The 16,529-nt window shown below is 41.0% G+C and overlaps 1 pseudogene; it reads right to left on the reverse strand.

The window, feature by feature from the left end:
- Positions 1-14,961: 14,961 nt before the first annotated feature.
- Positions 14,962-15,503, reverse strand: LOC114027591 (annotated as a pseudogene).
- Between the last annotated feature and the right edge of the window lie 1,026 nt (positions 15,504-16,529).

Genomic DNA, 16,529 nt, shown 5'->3' on the forward strand with positions numbered 1-16,529 from the left:
GGTCTTCTGTCTCCAGAACAATCACAATTGCTAATATTTATTAATGCTTCATCTCATTTGATCCTCCCTATTTCTTCCTGAGATTTTTGCCTTCATTCATTCATAGCATGATCCCTGAAGGGAGGCGCCATGTCTGTATTGGGTGTGTTGTCTAGGGTTGGGTGATGCTCAAATGCTCGCTGTATTGTATAAAACATGTACCTATTTAGGGTAAGTGACCTGTGAGGGACAGCTGGCATTTGTTACAATTGAGGCCAAGCTTTTTTGTGAGGTCTTTCTTGCTCTAGGGCAATAGTTTGCTGGAAAATGTCTAACAACTAGCTCTTGGAAAAGCATTATACTTTAAAGATTTAATCTGCATTAGCAACATTTTCTTCATCACTTCTTTCAGTTTACACAATGAACAAAACAATAAATCAAACCCTTACTTGAAGCATTTGCCATTTTTTTGAGGTGTAAACGCTTATACTGAAAATTTAACAATCATTTCTCACTTGGCTAGAGCGGGCTCCAGCATCGCTCTGCAGTCTGAGTCCTGCTATGGGCTTCTATACCAAGCTAGACTTTGAGGCTTGACCATGTGGCTCCCAATTCTGAACTTCTAAGTTATAGGGACCAGTTGATGTTGTTGTTTGTGACCCCATTAGGGATTTTCTTGGCAAAGATTCTGAAGTGGTTTGCCAGTTCCTTTTCTAGCTCATTTTATGGCTGAGGAAACTGAGGCCAATAGAGTTAAGTGACTGGATAGTTAATAAGTATCTGAAGTCAGATTTGGACTCAGGAAGATGAATCTTCCTGACTCTAGGCCTGGCACTCTATCCACTGTGCCACTTAGCTGCTCTGATGGGGATGAGGGGAAGCCCTTAATGAAGTGACATTGATCTTAACCCTCTGAGAACAGGCTGTGAACATATTGCTCCTGGACCCTGCCATGTACTAAGGATAGTCATATCTTCAACAAATATTAATCAACAAGCATTTCTCAAGTGCCTGCTATTACCAGGTTCATCACTGAGAATATAAAGATAAAAATGAAACAGTCTCTATTTGCAAGGAGCTGACATCTATTGGAGGAGACTACATGGGCATATATAAGCATATACAGAATTTATAAAAATAAATAACAAGGTAACTTGGGGAGGGAGTCAGCAATAGCAGTAGTGCAGATCAGGAAAGGTTCATGTAGGAGATACTTGTACAGAGTTCTTTGAAAGAAACAAGAAATCCAAAGAAATGGAGGTAAAGAGGGAATTAATGTTAGTCCTGGGTGATAGCTGGTGTAAAAGCATGGACGTGGGGGATGTAGTTTTGTGTGTAAAGAACAAAAAGAAGGCCTGTTTGCCTGGACTATAGAATGTGGGATAACAATGTTGGAAAGGTATTTGGCAATCAGGTCATAAAAGACTTTAAAGCCCAGAAAAGAAGTTTTCTATTTGATCCTAGAAGAAATAAGGGAACACTGGAGTTTATCGAATAAGGGCTTTAGGAATATCACTTTGTTGGCTCCAAGAACGATGACTTGGTGTGGGGAGAGACTTGACAGAGAAGATCACTTAGGACGTTATTGCAATAGCTCAGACGAGATAATTTATAATGCCACCAGGCATACTAGATGCTGAGGTGGATATAAAGAAAAATAAAATTCTAAGGATTAGGCATTAGTAGAGAATTAGTAGAGCAGACTGAAGATGGTCTGCCATCATACAACTAAGGGAAAGATACAGAAAATACAAGATTCCACTGTATATATATATATTTTTGATTATTTTAAAAAAGCATTTGATTTGATAGAATAAAACACAAAACCAAAGGTTCTCTTCCAATAAAGTGCCTCTTATCCATGCATTCCAATTATTTAGGATTCTTTGAAAGACATAACAATAGAGATAAACTTTTTCAATGACTCTGATCACGAATACCAGGAAAGGCATGAAGCAGGGAGGCATATTCTGCTAAAGGTTTTTGCTGCATGATAGTAGCAAGATCCAGCTCAGAGTCCAAGTTGAAGGGGTTCCTTATGGATGGTGAAGTCTTCAGGACATTCCTGTTTTTTTTTTCTTTTTCTTTTTCTTTTTTTGGTGAGGCAATTGGGGTTAAGTGACTTGCCCAGGGTCACACAGCTAGTAAGTGTTAAGTGTCTGAGGCCGGATTTGAACTCAAGTCCTCTTGACTCCAAGGCCAGAGCTTTATCCACTGTGTTACCTAGCTGCCCCCACATTCCTGTTTTCTGATGACATCATTTTGGCTGCATCAAGTCTTAGGATATTGCAGGGTATTCTGGAAGAGATCTGTAATCACTCAAAAGAGTGATTACGATCAGGAAAGACCAAATGATTGAAGAATATTTATTGCCCAGATTATAACATATATAGAGCTTGTCCTTAAGTGTGTGTGTGTTTGTGTGTGTGTGGGGTCTGGTGCATGTAAAGAACCCATCAGCTAAAATGGAAGATACTAGGGAGCTGCTTCCAGGAGAATCATGATGTTTGAGGGATGTACGTTGTGGAATTTTTGTAACTGGTTCCATTTGTCTTACCAAGTGGTTGGGAGCTCTCATTGGCTATGTAGCTAGAACTGTCAACATCTTCAAAAGGGCCTTCCCCTTAAGCATGGTACTCTCACCAGATACCATGACTAAAGGAATCACCTCACTCTTCCAGATGAGAATACAGCCAAGGGACAGACAGATTGAGCTGATTTAGGCACTTTTGAGGATTTCAGCAGTTCTGGCTATGCAACAAATGGGAAGAAAAGGCTCCTCCCAATGATGACGTAAGCCAATAAGAAACAGCTACAGAACGTCCACCTGTGCACTTCTCTCATGCATCGTCAAAATTCTCTTGGAAGTAGCTAGTGTCTTCTATTCTAGCTGATGGAGGGGTGGAGTGGAGTTTGTTCATGTCACGGCCGCTCATCATGGGGTGTCCCAAAAGTTTTAACGCAGTTTTAAGCTTTAATAGCTTAAAATGTCACTAAGACTTCTAGGGTAAATGTGTGTGTACATATGTAACTCTTATTCAATAAATTCCAATGTTCCCCTATCTCCTCTATGATCAAATATAAAATTCTACTTAGGGCCTTTAAAGTCCTTCACAATCTGGCCCTCAAATACTTTTCCAGTCTTGTTCTACATTATGTAGATACACATGTGTGTGTGTATATATACACACACACACACACACATATATATACACACATATATACATACACACACACATATATACATATATATACATATATATGTACACATATGCATGCACAGACACACAGGCATGGATATCATACACACAAATACGTATATGTGTGTATATATATTGGCATATACACACACATATATATGCATATGTGTGTGTATAGACACACACACACACACACACACACACACACACACACACACAACAGTCAGTACAAAAGGACAAGTTAAGCCCAGAATTAAATTAAACAGGAAGAGAATGAGCTTGATTTCCTTCAGGATATTATTCAGCTCCTTTAATGAGCCTAAAACTTCTCCCACAAGCAAAGGCTCATTTTTTTAATACCAATATTTGGATGGTGCTTTTAATGAGTAGTGGAGCACCGGGATCTTGGGTCCTTAGCTCTAATACCAGAAGGCCATCTCATCTAATGCTCTCATTTTACAGTTGTGGAAACTGAGTCCCTGAGAGGTTAAGAGACTTGCCCTAGGTCATACAGATAATGTCTCAGGTGGGATTTGAACCTGGGTCTTCTGATTCCAAAGACAGTATTCTTTCTGCTGCGGTCTCTGAAGAATTAAAAGTGAATATCACCAAGAGGGCAATAGAGAGATGCATGAGGGTGTGATCAGGCTACAACATATAACAAAAAAGGAACTTTGAGGTCATCAGGAAAATGTGGGAGGGACTGGCCATGTGGCAAAAGTGAGGGATATCTATGGAGTGGACAGCTTGAGTGTTCTAATGATGACCTCATGATGCTGGGAGAGGAAGGACTCTGGCACACTGAAAGGATTCCCTGTGGTGAACATATGGGAGGACGTGGACAAGTCACATGGGATAGGCAGGAATGAACAGGTTGTGACCTGCAACTTTGGAAGAGACATCCAAATGAATGAGCTCACCTATCCATTAGAGTATTTGAGCTCCTAAGTGCCTTGTTGATTTCACAGGCTTGATTGAAAAGATGACATTGAGTAAGCTTGGAATTATTCTGTGGACTCGAATACTAGGGTTCCATCTGGGTTTGGTCCTCTCCTTCCTTATCTTTTCTTTATCTTTTCCCTCTATTCATGGTGAGGAAAAGGTAAGGCAGGACACCTTCCACTTGGTGTCCCAACCACCCAAACAGAGAGACTTTGAAGATCCTGAGAATTTTTTCAGGGTGGCCAAAGTACCTCATGGTGGCCAGAACCTTGGGCTGGTAACACTGCCAGGCATGTTTTTGAGAATTACTAGACATTAGAGAGAGATTCTGATATAGTTCCTTGTGCTGTGCTGTGGTCACAAATCCATATTGTAATTCTTGAAGCTTATGTTCCCAGGGATTAATCTAACAGGAATCAATCCAGGCTTTTTTGTAGCAATGGAGAGTAGAGACATACAGATTCCACAGTCATTTTTCTTATCTCTTCCTGTTGAAGGGGATGGTGCCAGTGGTACCTTTAATAATTAAAATTTCATTGGTGTTCCACAGGTAGAAGAGGAATTCAATGTAGACATATAAGTTATCTATTTTCTTTCTTACCTGCTTTTATGATCTTATCAAGTACATTCTCAGACTCAGAGTAGAGAAATGCTTCAATTTAGATGAAAGAAGGGATAGAAAGGACTCTACAGGGTCTACTAAATTCAAGAGAGGGCAAGAAAGAAGGAGTCCAAAAAGGCCTATGAAACAGGGGTCCTATACAACCTCCTAGGTTACTGTGGGAATTGGACCTGCCAAGATGGCGGGTATATGGCTTCCTAGACCACTTAATTACTCACCCAAAATATCTACTCAAAGGGCAGGATAACTAACAATAGCCTTAAAATGCTTGGGGAGGTATTATTTCCCCCTCTGAGCCTCAGTTTCCTCTTCTGTAAAAATGAGGGACTATATGAACTCTAAGGTTCCTTGCTAATCTAAAATCCAACGCTAAAATATTGTGATAGACTGGAAGCAAAAAAGCAATGACCATTTCCGTGTAATTGGAGGATTCGTGGCCACTGGGTCAGGTAGTTATCGTCATGACCAATCCAAGCAATGCAGAAGGAATATAATGGAGCTCATGAGGTCACAGCTGGAGAGCTAGAAGGGTCCACCCACTGTGGCTGGTCTTCTTGATGTTGTTGTTGTTGTTGTTGCTTGTTGTTGACCCTTTGTTTTCAAAGAGGACCAATGCCATCCATCTAGTCCAACCACTCATTTTACAGATCAGGAACCTGAGGCTCAAAGACAATAAGTGAATTGCCCAAAATCACCCAGGTAGTAAGCAGCAGTCAGACCCAGATCTCATGGTTTCTAATGATGTGGCTTGGTTTTGGACAGCTGGAAAATAACAGCAAGAGACAGAGCAGTCTGACTCAAAATAATTAAGGTCAGAGGTAGAAGCTCTTAGAATAAAGAGAAAAAGCTAAGTATTTACAGCAGAAAGAGTGCTATACTTGGAGCTGGAAGACCAAGCTTTGAGACCTTGTTGTTCAGTTGTTTTTCAGTTGTGCTTGACTCTTCATGACCCCATTTGGGGTTTTCTTGGCAAAGATACTGGAGGGGTTTGCCATTTCCTTCTCTAGCTCATTTTACAGATAAGGAAACTGAGGCAAACAGGATGAAGTGACTTGACCAGGGTCACACAGCTAGTAAGTGTCTGAGGCCAGATTTGAACTCAAGAAGACCAATCTTCCTGACTCCAGGCCCAGCACTGTGCCATCTAGCTGCCCTTATAGTTTAAATAAACACCTGTGAAACCTGAAAGATGTTTCTTGTGAGCCTCAGTTTCCTCCTCTGTAAAAAGGAGTCAATAATATTTACCTACTTCATAAAGCTGTGGTGAGATAATTTACAGAAAATACTAAAGAAATGTGAGATATTATTATTATTACTGAACAGAGTCAAAAACATAAATTTCCCAAGAGGAAGTAAATGCTTTAAAGAATAAGGAACTAGGGCAGACCCTCCCCTTTCCGGTCCCCACCTATTTGGTTCTCTTGATTATGCGGTTCTTTTTGGACAGAGGCAGGGGAAGTAAAGACCCTGCTGGAGCCTGGCCTTGTCTGGCCCTGCCCATCCTTACTTCCTTGTTTCTGCCTCTCTACTTCTGGTGGCCTCCAGGTCCTGCCCACACTATCTGGCCCCACTCCAGCCCTAAGTCTCTCAGCTTCTGCCTACTCCTTAGCTCATATCTACTGATGCTGACGCCTTTGTTTTGGGGGGTACAGAACGGCTATGGGTACTAGGTGACAGGGTCAGGAAGTGAGAACGAAGGCCTGGGTTAGGGGTAGTGTGCAGACAAGAATAATAATGGTGATGATCATGAGGAGCAGCATAGTGTAATGTTTAGTGGCAGACCTTGTAGGCAGAAAGATCTGGGTTCAAGTACCATTTCTGTGGGATCTTGGGCAAAGAATAAACCCTTGGTACCTCAAGCAACTCTCTTAAGTCTTTAAGCTATCAATGAGTTGCTGGTCTATTATCAGAGGGAGTTTCTGCACTGAGAATTCCTTACAATGATGAATTCACAAATCTAGACCAAAAAAAAAGATAAAAATAACTTACATTTCTTATTTCTATAGCATCTCATATTTCTAGTGTACAAAGTGCTTTCCTTACCCTGTGAGGTAGATAGTCAAGCATTAATCATTCCCATTTTACAGATACAGAAATCAAGGCTCAGATTGGCAGTGACTTGTTTATGGTCATGTAACTATAGAGTATTGCAGTTAAATTTCCGACTCAAGCTATTTCCCACTGTACCACGTGGCCTGGAGAATGGAGGTCTCCAGATTATTACTCACTGGGATTGCTTCCCTCCTGATTTAACTAACTAAACAATGTTCTACTGTGTGGACATGAAGCCCTTCAGCAGAAACTTTTGGAATAGCCCTGGTATGAATAGGCACATTAAGGTCTGTTTGACCCTTGGGTTATTCTAGTGACCCATCCTTTTACTTGCGTTTTGGCAAAAAATATTCTATTGGAGTAACCTGTTTTATGAATGGAAATCTTACCACTTATTTACCCTGGAATCATTTCCATTTCCCATCCTTTACAGCCAACCAATGAATGAAGCCCTCTGTGTCTTCTAGCTCTCAATGATCTCTGTCTAGTTTCAAACACTGTTGGAGATCCAAGGGATCTGAGAAATCATGCAGTATGAGCCCATTATTTTACAGTGGAGGAAACTGAGGCTTCCAGAGGTGAAGTGGGGGGCTCCCAGTCAGACAGTAGCAAGTGGCACATTCAAGATTCAGATGTAGGCCTCCTGACTCCTAGGCCGGGGTTCTTTCCTTTGCTATTGAGCTCACCCCTGAATTTCTCTGCTCCTAACAGCATATGAGGGTGTTCAAGGAAGACTAGCACCTCAGGTGTGAGAGCTTACTGAGCCCTTGCTGCTCACCTTCCTTTGGCGTCCAGCTCTATCCAACTCTCACCTGTGGCTCCAAGAAACTATGGCATGTACAGCAGCCACACCCTGGTAAAACCATCTAGGCAGGCAAGCTAAACCAGGTTGAGGGTAACCAACAGGCCTCAAACTTGTCAGTGAGTTAGGAGGATATTTACCCCAAGTATGTGAAGACTTCCTTGGCAGAATAGGTAGAGGAGAACAACTTATTCCAATGGCCATGGAGGTGGCTGAAGCAGGCACTATGAGTGCTTAGAGCTTGGTTAGACATCAAAGGCACCAGGGTCATCCCTTGCATCCTGGGCCATCACCAATCATCTTGACTTTTGTCCTGCCACTGGACTTCAATGACTCTGGAAGACAGAATGAGGCTGATGATTTTGTGTAACTCTGCCTCACTTAAATCCAACTGATGGGCAAGTTAAGACATCCCTGTGATGTCATAGTTCCTCTTCGAAAATGACGGATAGACAGCAACAGTATACCACATTTAGCATTTAAGGATCTTTCATGAATATTAGTCATCTCCCTAGCTAGACTATGGATCTGATGAAATCAAGGACTATATCTTACATACTTGTATGATACATAGATTTAGAGTTGGAAGTGCTCTAACAAGTCACTTAAGTCAAACTTATCACTTTGTAGATAAGGAAATTTAGGCCCGGAGAGATTCTGCCTAGCTAAGAAGAGACTGAGTCAGGATTTGAGCCTAGGTCCTCAGATTCCAAATCCAGTACTGTTTATGCTTTACTACCCTGCTCACAGTGCCTGTTAACAGAGCGTAAGAAATTTGCTTTCTGAATGATCAGACAGAAACTGAAGAGAAGACATTTTTCTTAATAACCCTAAATGTTTAGCCCCCTTGATCCTAATCCTCTAAATACTAACAACACATGTTTCTATAGAGCTTCAAGCCTTCTTCACCATGATTCTGTATACACAAGGATTATTGACCCCATTTTTGAGGTGAGAAAACTGAGGCCCAAAGAAGCTATGGACATAGCTAGTGTGAGTCGCTGCGTCATGGCTCAAGTCTGAAGTTAGTTCTCCAGATTCTAAACTGAGTCCTTTCTACTATAACACAATGTCGCCAAAGATTCTTGGAACTGGTTTCAGAATCCTTAGACCTTCCCTCTTTGGGTGCTGAGTTTCCTGCCCTGCAGCTGATCGGATGAGTCTTTGAGTTCCCGCCTCTGCTCCATTACTGATGTGTCTAGGCTGGCACTATCTCCAAACAAGGCAGTTGGCCAACCCATGTTGTCTAAATATTGAGGGGAATTGTTAGGGAAGTTTCCTTGGTGACTGAAATGCTGATTGGCATGCAGGTGGTGGAGAGATAGGGACTTTACTATCCTGTCGAATTGAGTGTATTTGCTTTCCTTATTTCTAACCTGAAGTTGATTGAGGAATTTAGGGGGTAACTGGTAATCTGGCATTTCAGGCAGGCAGTGATCCATGCTAAGCCAAAGGAAATTCTAGGGAAATCTTCAGGGATGGTCAATGGCCAGTGGCAAGATGAGTTTAGATATTAGCTCAAAGTCCGGTATCCGGAATCTGAGTAGCAAGGGCTGATTTACTCCCCAAAAGCTGGCATTTCAACTTCTTACATCAATACTTCAAGGGCTCATTTTGTCAGTGTAACTAATCTTTTTATAGACTAAAAAAAAAAAAAGGATTTTAGTCCTTTATTTAAAGGAAGGGAGGGACTTGAGTGAGTCTATTTAAGGCGAGAAGACAACAGAGAGCAGCTCAGCTTGGCAGAAACACAGAGTATATGAAGAGGAATAGTATGAACTAAGGATGGAGAGATAGGAGCCAGACCGGGAAGGCCTTTGAATGCCAGGATCAGTGATATAGCTTACTCATTAGGCAATGGTAACCACTGAATGCTTTTGAGTAGAAGAATGACAGGAACAGAGCAGGACATTATTTTATTTTATTTTTTTTAGTGAGGCAATGAGGGTTAAGTGACTTGCCCAAGGTCACACAGCTAGTACGTGTCAGAGCAGGACATTATTAAGACTACTTGGGCAGCGCAATGCAGTAGAGTTATATTTAATTTGGGGTCAATAATGAGAGGCAGAGAAATAGGAGCATCCCTGTCCCATCCCACCTCTAAGTGTTTGGTAGGGTGAGCTTTCTTCCCACAGTATCCACAGTCCTTGTAATTCTTCTTGTAGTCTTCCCTTCAGATTTTCATATTTGCAAGTGAGGAGCAGGTCCCTACTAAAAGGAGTAACAGATGTGATGTCTTTTCTAGAAAAGTTACTCCATATCAGGTATAGGAAAGCTATTTATTTCCTCAACCAAGGAAAAAATGCTTACAACATAAAAGGCTGATAAATGTACACTGACAAATACTTAAAACATGAAATAATGAACTATCTCAAAGTCAACTAAGAGTCCATAAACAGATACAAAAACATACAAGGCACTCACGAAAGCCCATGAGCAGGAATAGAATTCTGCCCCTTACTTTAAGAATCCAAACTGTCCTGCATAAAAATTCCTGTGTGGGACACTCTAGCACATAGGACAATACCCAAGTGTCTATGGCGGATCCCCCGCCAGTACATACAGCATTATAGATGGAGATTTGGACAGAATTGGTCCTCAGTCTCTTTTGCTTAATCATCACTTAGACTGTATACACCAGGTGTGGGTGTTCCCCAATGCTCTGTCCTGAACTCTCCTTTCCCTCTATACTCTTGGTCTTGGATCAAATGAAAAAATATTCGTAAAGCATCCAGCACGGTACTTGGCACATAGGAGTTGCTATATAAATGCTCACTCCCTTCCCCTCCTCTGCCCTCTTGGTGACCTTGTGAGTTTCTGTAGTTTCGTTTATCATCTCCCAGCAAATGACTCCCAGATCCATGTATCTTGCCCCAGTATGTCTTCTAAGCTCCAGCCCTCTATCACCAGCTGCCTAGTTGACCATTCAGAATTGATGTCTAGTGGGTTTTTAAACTCAATATGTCAAAACAGAACTCGTTATCTTTCCCCCCAAACCCACTTTTCTTCTGGACTTCCCTGTTACTGTAGAGGGCATCACCATCTTTCCAGTCACTCAGTTTCACAACGCTGGTGTCATCTTCTATGCTTCATTCTCACTCACCCCACAAATCCAATCAATTGCCACATCTTGTCATTGCTGTCTCCACAGCACTTCTCACTAAGTCCCTTGAACTCTGATCACATAGCCACTACCTTAGTTCAGGCCATTGTTACCTCTCAGCCCAGAACAGTGGTTCCCAAAGTTTTTATTGCACAAATCCCTTCCTTCCCCCACTCTCCCCCCCCCGCCAGGCAATTGGGGTTAAGTGACTTGCCCAGGGTCACACAGCTATTAAGTGTCAAGTGTTTTGGGCTGAGGCCAGATTTGAACTCAAGTCCTCCTTACTTCAGGACTGGTACTGTATCCACTGCATCACCTAGCTGCCCCACAAATCCCTTTAACAACAACAAAAAATGTGTTGTGACCCCAAGGGAAATTAATATGCTAATAATATTGTGATTATTCTAGATATATTCTTTAACTGCTTATAATAACTATAATGATAACTTTTGCCTCAAAACCTCCAGATTAAAATTGGTATTATATAATTATAATGATAAAATATAAAATTTTATTCTACCTGTAACTATGAAAACTTTAAATACAAAATTCTAAAACTAGTTATAAAATACTTAAGCACAAAGGTTCAACATTTGTAAATCAATTTCCAGTGGATGGTCAGATATATGCATTTAGCCTCATTTGTGTTCTGTGCACTATGCTAGAATAGCTCCCCCTTGGTAACCCTTCTTACCCTTTATTTTATGTGGGACATTCTGTAAAAATTAAAAGAAGTAATCCAGGAAGTCGTCCTATCCTTTCTATTATCTGCCAGACCACATTAAATTTATTTATCTTACACATTTTGTTGAATATGAGATGGTTTCAAGATGACTTGTAAGGCATAAGCCTAGTGATCATGAATAGTCTGATATTTTCTCTGCAACAGTGTAACATCTTGATCACGTGATTACACAGCTAAGGAGGTGTGACTATAGGGTGAGAGAGGGTAACAAAAGGGGCTTACTCTAGTACAATGCACAGAAATAAAGAGGGTATGTGCATACACTGGACCATCCGTTGGAAATTGATTTATAAATGTTGAACCCTTGTGATGGTTTAGAAACAGTCTGATGACAGGTTGAGAAATTGAAAGAACATGTTGTACTTAGTGAGAAGCAGTTAGACTCCAGGCCCAGCACTTTATCCACTGAACCACCTAGCTGCCCATTTGTAGCATAATTTAGGTAATTTACTGCTTAAGGTGCCATTGGAGAATTTTTGTTGTGACTTCATGGATCATCATTGAGAATCAGTGGGAACCATTATCCTAGACTGTTGCAGTAACATCCTACTCGGTCTCCGTGAATTAATTCCCTCCCAATCCAATCCATCTTCCATGTAGTCGCCAAAGTGAATTTTTTCCAAAGTTCAGGTCTGACTGTATCCTTCTCTATCCCCCCTACTCAAAATACCCCAATTGTTCTTGTTACCTCCAGGACCAAATAGAAATTCTTTTCTTTGACATTTAAAGCTATTCACAACCTAGTCCCTTCCAAACTTTCTAGCCATCTTACACATTACTACCAGTAATGTGGTACAGTGGATAGAGTGCTGGGTCTGTGGTTAGGAAGACTCATCTTCCTTAGTTCAAATCTGGCTTCAGACACTTACTAGCTGTGCGACCCTAGGCAAGTCACTTATTTGCCTCAATTCTTCACCTATAAAATGAGCCGGAGAAGGAAATGGCAAACCCACTTCAGTATTTCTACCAAGAAAACCTCAAATGAAGTCACAAAGAGTTGGACATGACTGAAACAACTGAACAACAACCCTTCATGGACTCTACAAGATAAGTCATACTGGCTTAATTACTGTTCTTCACATCTGATATTCTGCCTTCCATCTCCTTATCTCTGCACTGGGTGTTCCTCTTATCTGTAATTCTTTCCTTCTTTATTTCTGTCTTTTGGAATCCATGGTTTTTTTTAAGAACATAACTCAAATGCCACCTTTTTATGTGAAAGCTTTTTTGATGTACCTCCCCCTCCTCAATTTTTATACCTTCCCTTCCAAAACTACTTTGTATTAATTTTGTATATATTCTGTCTATGCTTTCATAAGGGATATAATCAAAAAAACATTCTAATGTGTGAACAAGACGTTAACCCTCAGTAACTCCTTCACAAAGTGTGAACATCGCTTCTGATGATATTAGAGGAGAAGCCTGAGATTGGATAGGCTGAAAAGTGCCTGGAGAGAGATGGGGAGGGAGGGAAGAAGAGAGCCAGGAAGAGGAAGAGAGAAGAAAAGGGAGAAGGAGAGAGATGAAGGGAGAAAGGGAAAGAGAGGGAGAGGGGAAGGGAAAGAAGAGCTAGGCTGAGCAATACACCCAATAGAAAGACCGCACCTGGCATTAGGACCCTGTGGTACTTTAGTTGTGAGCTGCTTGATTTTTATCTACAACTCTTATTTTTAGATCCTTAATAAATAACTTTGCTAAGAGTCTATTGTGTCTCCTGGTTTATTGCTAAGGGGAAACACATTGGTTGGGGAGATCATAGGCAATAGCTTTAGAATTGGTAGCCATGAAGTACTAATGCAAGCTAGGTGGTACAGTGGATACAGTGGTGGGCCTAGAGTCAGGAAGACTCATCTTTGTGAATTCAAATCTGGCCTCAGACACTTAATAGGTGTGCGACCCTGGGCAAGTCACATAACCCTCTTGGCCTCAGTTTCCTCAACTTTAAAATGGGCTAGAGAAGGAAATAGCAAACCTCTCCAGTATCTCTGCCAAGAAAACTCCAAATGGAGTCATGAAGAGTAGGACACAACTGAAAAAATGACTGAACAACCTGCAGGGTACCCCTGGGATTCTATTTAACAGCTACTCTTTTGGGGTGCAACCCAAGAAAATGAGTACAAGTTGAAGTGAGTAGCTCAGAGAGGTGCTGTACATCTGTGTACGTAGATGTACATGGAAGATGCCCTCTATTCTCCATGAGGATAGGATTGATTTAAGTTTTGTCTTTTTATCTTTGATACTTAGTATAATACCCCAAACATAGTAGTACTTAATAAATATATGTTGATTGACTGATTAACTGACATGTCCTCAGCCCACACTGCCAAGTGCTGCAACTACCCCCTGGGATGCCAGTAGCATCCATTTTGGGCCAGGTTGTCCAAAGTCCCAGCTCTATGGCTTGCACCTATAGGTCAGATTATCTTCTTTTCTGTTGTTTTCCTGACCAGTGCTCCAGGGATGGAGCACCAGACCTGAAGTCAGGTTCAGGTTCTGCCTCAGATAATTACTATGTGATATTGGGTAAATCAATTAACTTCTCTGGACCTCAGTTTTCTCATATAAAATGAGGAGGTTGGGATTTATAATCCCCAAGTTTCCTTCCAGCTCTAAATCTTTGATCCTCTGATCTTTCTGCCCTCTCTTCTTTTGTTCTTGTTTTTAAGTTGTTTTTAGTCTTGCAGATTCTTCATGACCCCATTTAGGGTTTTTTTGGTGAAGATACTAGAGTGGTTTGTTATTTCCTTCTCCAGATCATTTTAAAGATGAGGAAACTGAGGCCAAGAGGGTTAAGTAACTTGCACAGGGTGACAGAGCCAGTAAGTGTCTGAGACCAGATTTGAAATCAGGAAGATGAGTCTTCCTGACTCCAGGTCCAGCACTCTATCCATTGTGCCTCCTAGTTGCCCCTAGCAACACTCTTTTTTTTTTTCATGGACCATTTTATTGGGGGGGGGAACTATGTACAATTTTTTAAAAATATAGAATCAAAAAATCTTTTATAGTAAAAAATATAGGACTCTTTTATCAAAAGGTAAAAATTTCTTGCTATACAGAAATTAATATGTAATATGCTATGTACTACATATCTAACTGAAAAAAACTACATATTCAACTGAAAATAAGTATGGTTCAGAAATGAAATAATTTCATTTATACATATATTACTACATTTACTATCACTAGAACTTAAATCTATAGCAATTAATGAAAAAGATAAGCATCTCATGTTTGTTTCCCTTAAGGATGTAGAAGTTCAATGCCAAATAAGACAAACAAGATATTAGAATAAATATGCAGCTTAGTGACACCTTGAAATGTAATGTAAGTTAGAAGTTTTGGATTTACTTACTCCTCAGGTTGGAGTGGATGGATGGATTGGATATAAAATTCTATCCTAAAAATAATGTGATCTATTGGGAGTCATAGAAAAGTTGTGGGAATAAAAGGAACCGAGTGCAAAAGCATGGTTGGTAGCACAATTTAGGTTAATTATAAGGTATTGCATTTTATGTTTTAAGATTCAGCTTCTTCATCCTCACTCTCATCATCTTCATCTTCATCTTCTTCCTCCTCCTCTACTTCTTCCTCTCCTTATCCCTTCTCTTCTTTAAGCATTTCCAGGTATTTGCTGGCTAAAATCTTTGGTAACATATCTGCAAGAAATTGAAAGGTTTCCAACTCTTCCGCAGTATTTGATAAGTCACTGTAAATAAGTGCTTTCCTCTCTTTTCCGCTGCCGTGTTTACAGGAATAGGTGGCTAGATATTGAACAAAGAGTTCCTTCCATTTTAATATGGGTCTATCTGAAGTTCTGGTAATTCACACCACTGCAAACCAGATAATGAAGCCGATGAGTTGGGAGTTGTAAAGCTGGCCAGACTTCTTGTTCCCAGCTCAACTCCTCCATATGTGGCCTTGGCCATGAGCACCAGCTCTTCCTGATTGATGCTGGACACCTCCGGGGAGCTCTTCATGATCACCTGAATGCGAGACAAGGGTAGCAAGACCAGCCTCTGGTCGTTGCATTTCTCTTTGCTGCCAAACCTGTCTGCCATCTTGCCACCTCTAGCCCGGCAGCAGTGGCAGAAATCGCGTGGCTGCCACTATTCCTGCTGTCACCTCCACTGCGCCCCACCCCCAGCAACACTTTTGAATACAAAAGCAAATTAAAATGTCATTGAGGAATATTTAACAAAATAAGTAAAAATACAACAGGACATAGATTAATATGTGCTTTTCTAAGTCGATATGCAGCTTCAGAGATACTCATTTAAAGTGGTCCTGGTTTCTATTTGAATTTGACACCAGTGCTCTACTGAGATAGAACATGTTTATAAATAAGTAAATACAAGACAGGTATACAATAAATACATAATGATGGGGTGGGGACAGACTAACAATTGGGGCATCGGGAAAGGCCTTTTGAAGGAATCATCACGAGCTGAGCCAGGAGGGACTTTAGGCTTTACAGAAGGCAGAAGTGATGAGGAAGAACGGCACAGACTTGGGAAGCAGCTTGTATCAAGGCATAGAGGTGAAGATTGAATGCCTGCCTATGGTATTCCATTGTTTTTAAATGTGTCCAACTCTTGTGACCCCATTTGGGATTTTCTTGGCAAAGATACTGGAGTGGTTTGCCATTTCCTTCTCCAGCTCATTTTACGGATAAGGAAACTGAGACAAACAGGGTTAAGTGACTTGCCCAGGGTCACACAACTAGTAAGTGTCTGAGGCCAGAGTTGAACTCTGGTCTTTCTGACTATAGACCCAATGGGTAACAGCAAAGAGGTCAGTTTGATTGAAGCTTGGACAGCTAAGTAATGCACTGGACTTGCAATCAGGAAGACTCATCTTCCTGAGTTCAAATCCGACCTTAGACACTTACTAGACACAACTAGTAAGTGTCTGGTCAAGTTTCTTAACCTTATTTCCCTCAGTTTCCTCATCTATAAAATAAGCTGGAGAAGGAGAAATGTCAAATCACTCCAGTGCCTTGGCTAAGAAAACCCCAAAATGGAGTGACAAAGAGTCTGACAGGACTAAGAAGACTGAACAATAGACTGAAGAAAGCCTGAGAAGGA

This window comes from Vombatus ursinus, unplaced genomic scaffold (genome assembly GCF_900497805.2).
Source record: "Vombatus ursinus unplaced genomic scaffold, bare-nosed wombat genome assembly UNPS02014863.1, whole genome shotgun sequence".
In the NCBI taxonomy this organism is placed as follows: Eukaryota; Metazoa; Chordata; class Mammalia; order Diprotodontia; family Vombatidae; genus Vombatus; species Vombatus ursinus.